Source organism: Adiantum capillus-veneris, chromosome 10, assembly GCF_014529385.1.
Source record: "Adiantum capillus-veneris isolate H3 chromosome 10, ASM1452938v2, whole genome shotgun sequence".
NCBI lineage: Eukaryota > Viridiplantae > Streptophyta > Polypodiopsida > Polypodiales > Pteridaceae > Adiantum > Adiantum capillus-veneris.
Genome location: NC_140940.1, coordinates 94,543,288 through 94,550,722, shown reverse-complemented (window position 1 = coordinate 94,550,722; position 7,435 = coordinate 94,543,288). Strand labels below are relative to the sequence as shown.

The following is a 7,435-nucleotide window of genomic DNA, read 5'->3' as shown; positions in this document are numbered from 1 at the left end:
GTTGAGGCTTCATGTCCAATGTCAACAAAGAAGACTTCTTTATCTCTCCTCTCCAACATGAGGATGCTATCCTAGGGGCACCATGGTTCAACCTCATGGCTGCCAGCATGAAGTTCCTTGGAAGGAGAATCTACTTCACCTACAGAGGAAAGAGCATGTATATAGATGCTAGTGAGTCTGGTCGTACTATACCACTTGTAAATCCTCCTACTTTTGATAAATCAATGAAGAGCTTTATTTTCACGTACATGATTTTTCTCAAAGAGTCCCTAAAGGTCCTAATGTTTCATCAAATGTAAATGGTAGGAATCAAGAAGAGTTATACTTGTCTAATTTTTTGAAAGGATTCCAAGACGTGTTCATCGATGATATCCCTATCGACTTACCTCCAAAATGAGGGGATGATGAACATTGAATTGAGATCCTACTAGGAAGCTCACCACCTAACAAGCCTCCTTATCGAGTTTCCCAAGCTGAACAATAGGAGACCATGAGGCAATTGCAAGAATTGGTTGACAAAGGGACGGTGAGGCCTAGCTCCTCTCCCTTCTATTCTCTAGTCCTTTTAGTGTAAAAGAAAGATGGTACATACCGTATGTGTGTGGACTATTAAGCACTAAACTATATCACTATCAAAAACAGATTTTTTGTGCCTCGGGTAGACCATCTGTTTGATAAGCTACAAGGCTCTACCTCCTTCAGTAGGATTGACCTTAAAAGTGGCTATCATTAAATAAGGATAGTGGATGAAGATATCCTAAAGACCACGTTTCGCACAATGTTTGGTCTTTATGAATATTTAGTCATGCCTTTTGGCTTGACTAACGCACCGGCCACGTTCAATTGATTAATGGAGAAAATCTATAGAGCCTATTGTAAATTCACTGGAGTGTTCCTTAATGATATCATCATCTACTCCAAGTACTTGGAGGAACACAAGAAACATCTCCAAGTGATTTTTCAAGCATCAAGGGAGAACAAGCTTTTTCTCAACCAAAAGAAAATCAAATTTTTCCTTCAAGAGATTCATTACTTAGGTCATATTATCTCTCAAGGTGGTATCTGTATGGATGCATCGAAGCTAGAGGTAATAAAATCATAGCCTAATTCAAGGAATCCACATGAGGTAAGAAGCTTTATTGGTATGTTTGCATACTATAGACTCTTCATAGCTAAATTTTCTCAAATAGCAGGACCATTACATGGCTTAACAAAGAATATAATTAAGTATTCATGAACTTCTAAGGAGAAAAATGCTTTTGAAAAGCTTAAAGAGAAGCTTACCTCCCAATCAATCCTCATGCTTTCGGATCTCTCAAAGCCATTCAAGGTCCAATGTGATGCTTGTGGTGATTGCCTTGGAGCAGTCTGGCTTCAAGAAGGGCATGTCATAGCATATGAGAGCCGAAGGCTCAATACGGATGAACGCGTCTTAGGCATTTATGAGAAAGAGCTTTTAGCTATTCTACATGCCCTAGACACATGAAAGCACTATTTATTGGGGACTCCATTCATTTTACGAACAGACCATCAAAGTCTCAAGTACTTCATGATGCAAACTAGGCTTTTTGAGAAACAAATGAGGTGGAAAATTTTTCTTTTCCAATTTAATTTTCATTTTGCTCACATTGCTGGTAAGCACAACCAAAGTGGTCGATGCACTTTCACAGCGGATGACCAAAACTTAATGCGATGTCTATATCAACTCACAATGATCTATCTTCCATGACAGATGAGTATGATACTGACCCTAACTTTAGAGACATAATGTCAGCCCTTGCTTTGAAGAAGAAAGAGGAACCATTCACCTTGCAGGATGGTTATCTTCTCCAAGGTAATAGGGTATGTGTTACCCACTCCCTTCGTGAGAAAGTCATCTATGAACCCCATGCCCCTCCCTATGCAAGGCAGAGAGGAATTCAACCTACTCTTCGAGGAGTAGAAACATATTTCTATTGGCCTATCATGAAAGTGGACATACAATAGTATGTTTCAAAACGTGTAGTATGCCAAAAGACCAAGTATGATAGAGGGAAGCAATCTGGATTACTCCATCAATTGCCTATCCCAAATTCACCATGGGAGAGTATATCCATGGATGTCATCTTTGGATTACCCAAGTCTATCCATGGGAATACAGGAATATGCACAATAGTCGACAGGATTAGCAAGCAAGCACACTTCATTCCTGTCAAAAAGACTATTAAGGCACACCAAATGGCAACTTTCTTCACATCTCAGATTTTCAAACACCATCGATTACCAACATTTATCGTGTTAGATAGAGATCCTAGAATGACTAGTAATTTCTCGAAAGGTCTCTTTGAAAATCTAGGTACAAGATTGGATTTCTCTTCGGTCTGTCACCCACAAATGGACGGCCAAAGTGAGATAGCCAATCTTACGATACTCGATCTACTAAAAGACTTATGTTACAGAAGTAGATCAACGCTCACAATGAGAAAAGTACTTACCTCTTGTAGAGTATGCGTACAATAATACTATACATACTTCTATGGATAAAGCACCTTTTGAAATCATTGAGGGAAGACCTAAATTCCCTTGCTACTTAAAGTACATGGGAAGATCTTCGTTGCCGATAAGTATAGCCATGACCTACAAGAATCTTTCCAAAAGATTAAGGAGGCTATATCCATCTCTCAACAAAGGAAAAAAGCTGTTGCTAACAAGTGAAAAAGGGTCTTAACGTTCAAAGAAAATGATTGGGTATTACTTAAGTTTTCCAAGGCTTGATTGAGGCAAACGACGTAGAAAAATCCTACAGGCCATCAAAAGTATTATGCTAAACTACCAAAAAGATACTATGGTCCTTTCCAAATCTTGAACCCGTCAATGAGATGGCTTATCAACTCAAGTTGCCCAACTATTGGCTCATACACAATGCTTTTCATGTAAGCCTACTTAAGCCCTACAAAGGAGAGCCACCAAGTGAACCAATTATTGAAGACCCTCTCGAGACCGAAGGCCAAGAAGAGGTGCTACAACCCAAAGATATCCTTTGGCAGCATGAAGACAAGGTACTACAACATGGTAAGATTATCCGACAGTATCTTATTAAGTTCAAAATTATCCTTTTGAAGATGCTAGATGGATGCAAGGAATACAACTCAAGGATAGTATGAACCTTGTCAATGCTTACAATGCTACATTAGAGTAAGCAAATGTACAAATTTCTTTTAAATGACCAATGTTTTTGTCTTATAAGACTAGTTCTCTCTTTTTATTATGCACAAATTTTAGTAGTTTGCATACTTAGAATCATGTTTGTGATGATGACGTCTCTCAAACACCAAGTAGAATTTATCACTCTACTTGGGAGAATCAAATGGACTAAAGAGCAGACATGCTTGTGTAGCTATGTCTCACAAGCACCAAATGGATTAGTAATCTATCTTGGAAAGACGTCGTCGGGTAAAAAGGGGATCCTCTACCCGCTAAGCCAGATTGACTAACGACTAAGGCTTTATCTCTTCTACCTCATAAGAAAGGACGACTATGATTTCAAGGGAGAGGTAATATCATAAAATCTAATATCTAACCAACCCAAATAATTTTCTCATATTAAATTGATCATTTAATGTGGGAGAATAAACGGGAACAAGGGTTAGAATGTAGACATGTGCTTACAGATCTATCTCACCATGGGGAGTGTTAAAAAGTCCTTTAACCTTAGGTAAGCTAGGGCTGAGCTTGAGGTGGGAATGTGACCCAACCTTGAGGTGGTTGTCGTGCTTGATGACTAAGATACTTGAGGTGCTTGTCGTGCTTGATGACTAAGGTGCTTCAGGCGCTTGTCATGCTTGTTGACTAAGATGCTTGAGGTGCTTGTCGTGCTTGCCGACTAGGGAGCTTGAGATGCTTGTGGGAACATTACCCAAGATTGAGGTGCTTTGTCATGCTTGCGGACTAAGGTGCTTGAGGGTAAGGTGTTCCACAAAGTCAACAACTATCCCTACAAGGAGGGGACGAGCCCTACAAGAGGGGGCTAGAGAGAGAATTTTGGTCTCATAAATCTCTATAGACATGATTGTAATAAGGATTAGTTAATCGGGGGGACCGACTTCTCACATGAAACCAACTCGCCATCGGCTAGAGAGCTCACCATAGCATGATTGTCTTCAAACAAGATAACCTGTAGCAATTGGCGTAGAGGCACTTGCATAGCAACCTTCAACAACATTTCCTTCAACAACATGGCATCCACCTGCGGTAACTGATCCTCCAAAGCAAACACCAGCATACCTTCACCTGTAGTCCCTTCAAACAGCACTAGAAAAGGCAAAAATCCTTGCATACCTTGTATTCTCACCATAGGTTTAGCAACCAAAGCCTATGAGTCGTCATCTACATCGACCACTAGATCATCGAACCCCCAGTCTACTTCATGGAAGCACTCTTCTTCAGTCAACATGGCCTTACCATTACAAGGCAAGAGAGAGGGTTTCCCAACCCCCTGGTCCACACAGAATCTCTTCACCTGCAATCTGTTGCTCTTTGACCACCTTATCAACATGCATAACATCATATGTCTCATATCTTGATAAACCAGACTCCGTTTCCCATGTGCTGTCCGTATCCAAGGCACTGCTATAGCTCGAATACACCTCGGCTTTCTCCACAAGACTCACTGGCTTTGGCACTTCAACTATCTTTTCCATTGCTTGCTTTTCAAAAGTCACTTGGTCAAGCACATCAGGTGGTACTCGGTAGACTCCTCTCTGCAGCTACTGAGGCCTCATAGGCCCACACGGTATAGTCTCTACTCTGTCATCACGCCTATCCGCTGCTACCACATGTGCATCAACAAAGGGTCGGATTACCTGAAGCTCTTCCCTAGCAATTGACCTTGGCACCCATGGACTCGCCAAAACCTGCTTTGCATGTTGCTTCTTTAAAACCTTCTTTGTCCTGCTTTGCACATAGGCTACTGCCTCCTCGTACGTGCACGATCCATCTATCTCGACTTTATTCTGCACTTTTACATGCAAGTAGTCCACAAACTTGGTCATCTTAAAAAAATCTGCATTCTCTATAGTAGTTACCTTAACCAACTTGCTCCATATGGCCTCGAACTCCCACACGAATTCTCGGAAATCACAATCAAGGCTTTGCTTTAGGTTGTCCATCATGTGCTTCACTTCACTCCACTACATGTTGGCCACATATCGGCTTCCGAATGCCGCTTCCAATGTGCTCCAATCCTGTTTTTCTTTAGCTTGCAAGCCCTTGTACCATATCTTTGCTTTTCCATGAACCAGGAGCAGGAAAGCTTGGGCCACTCCCTCTTCTCTTGACAAGCCGCTGTCCAACAAAAGAAGGCCGTAGTCTTGTAGCCAAACCTCAGCATCTTTAGCACCTGTAAAAGTCGAAAAAATCCTGCTCTTCAAACCGCGACACCGTCTTCGATTTCACCAAGAAGCAATCAGTAGCTCCTCAGTGGGGGCACCACTGATGGAAAGGGGGAAGTAGGAACAAACCCAGGACACCCCAAGCTTGCCTCTCTTTAGCCCCGAGATTAACCCGCACCCCTAACCACACAGAATCACATACAAATGGGCACTATCTGCCAATCTTCATAGTACAAACCACCTTCGAACAATCACGGCTACACATAGTTGACCATAACCGCAAACACTTGTCGACAACTCACCATCCCACACTTGTACCCACCGATGCATGCACTCATCCCAACTCTGTAAACACACTCACGCAGAGAGGCGACACACGCCTCGACCACACATATAGTTTGACCGCACAATATCTTTCCCTCCCTCTTTGCACACACACACACACACAAACCCGGAGCCACCGCTACCACGGGTATATGACAAAACATGAGATGCAAATGAAATTGATGGCAAACTCGACGAAAAAGACAATCCCACTATGTATCACATAAACACAATCAAACACAATGATGGCGAATTCGATATTTGCAGGCTTCATACCAAGATGCTTCGTGCAGCTAATTGATCCTCTTCGCACTGGCAATCTCCTTCAAAGCTTTCTCAAAGCAGTTCTACTGGCCGTACTTCTCTTCTACTCACGGCCGAACTCCCCCGCTCGTCATGATTACCCCAACTTGTAGCTGGACAGATCTCGGCCTTTCTCTTCACCTTGGCCTTCTTTTCCGGCTACTGCATGTGACACCCTGCCATGCTCACCTCCTTCGTGCTGTTCCAAAGGTCCTCCTCCTTGAGTGGTTTCTCGGCCTTATCCTCCTGCTCACGCCAAGATGGCTGCCCCTTAAAGCTTCTGCAGATGCCCTTGGTTGCTTGTTGGCGCCCCTATTTGTGCTTTCTGGGTTTGGCTTAGAGAACCCTTTCTCTACCTCCTCAAGTGTGCCTCGCTACTGGCCAGCCCCACCTCCTCTCCCTCTGTCAAGCTTGCGGCCCTCAACCCCTGCTTAGTATGGCCACCCTCGCCTCCCTTCTTTGGTTCCATGCGAGCTGAGCTCCTTCAGCGTCCTTTTGCTCTGTAGTCCCGGCAAGCTTTCATGGCCAGCTCTTTGGTGTTACAAGCTGCCAATGATTCTTCTGCTCTCGTTTCTGAGCGGCTCCCTGCTGCTACATCTTGTGAGCGTGCTTCAGGAGCCCCCTGCTCCCCGGCCTTCTTTTTCGGCTACTGCATATGGCCTTGCTCTGTGGTGCCACTATAGCCCACCCACCACTTCTTGGCTCCTCTCTTCACCTTCCTAATTTGTGCTGCCATGCAACCAGACAGGTGGTGCCCCTTTCCCCTCCAGATGGCGCCCTCATCTGTGTCGTTAGCGCCACCTTTCTTTTGGCGTGGAACCGATTTTCATATCTCAGGGTAAGATCAGCTTATTTTTAGAAAGAAACTCTTATTGGGTCCCCTTTCCCATGCCCATGCAATACCAACTTTGAGCTCGCCTTGAAAAACTCTTAACTTTACTTCCTTTCACACCTTCAACTGTCGGATCCAAACTCCAGCGTCGATCTTTGATAATTAGTCCACTATATGGTCACATAGTAGGCTCCTCTGCAATAGCTCTCGATCATCGAAGAACACAAAAAAACCCTGCCTTGGTTGATCTAGACCATCTATTTTGAAGCCACGGTCGCCAATCATAATGCTCGATTAAGAGTTAATAGGCATTGGCCTTCAAACACCTAGAGAGCCTTGAACTCACCGAACATGAGAAAGCATTCTGCATACATACTGGTACTATTGGATGGAGATATACATCAACCTTTAGTATCCTTAAGAACTCCAGTCGGCAAAGCTTCGAACCACATTTGACCTGGTAAAAGTGACATTTGGCATACACATCCTGGCAAGTAGAGTCTCTTGCTGACATCTCAATCAAAATTTTATATCATAAACCTCATAGCACCTGTATCCAGTACCGCTTGCCTCGTTCCCAACCTTGTGATGTAAGCATTTGATCCTG

The 7,435-nt window shown here is 43.3% G+C and overlaps 1 pseudogene across 1 annotated transcript; it reads right to left on the bottom strand.

Annotated features, from left to right (window-relative positions):
* Positions 1-3,745: 3,745 nt before the first annotated feature.
* On the bottom strand, positions 3,746-6,105 carry LOC147449278 (uncharacterized; annotated as a pseudogene). The gene is made up of 2 exons (XR_015189535.1): positions 5,970-6,105; positions 3,746-5,377 (listed from the first exon to the last, which is right to left on the bottom strand). The product of XR_015189535.1 is annotated as an uncharacterized LOC147449278 (transcript).
* Between the last annotated feature and the right edge of the window lie 1,330 nt (positions 6,106-7,435).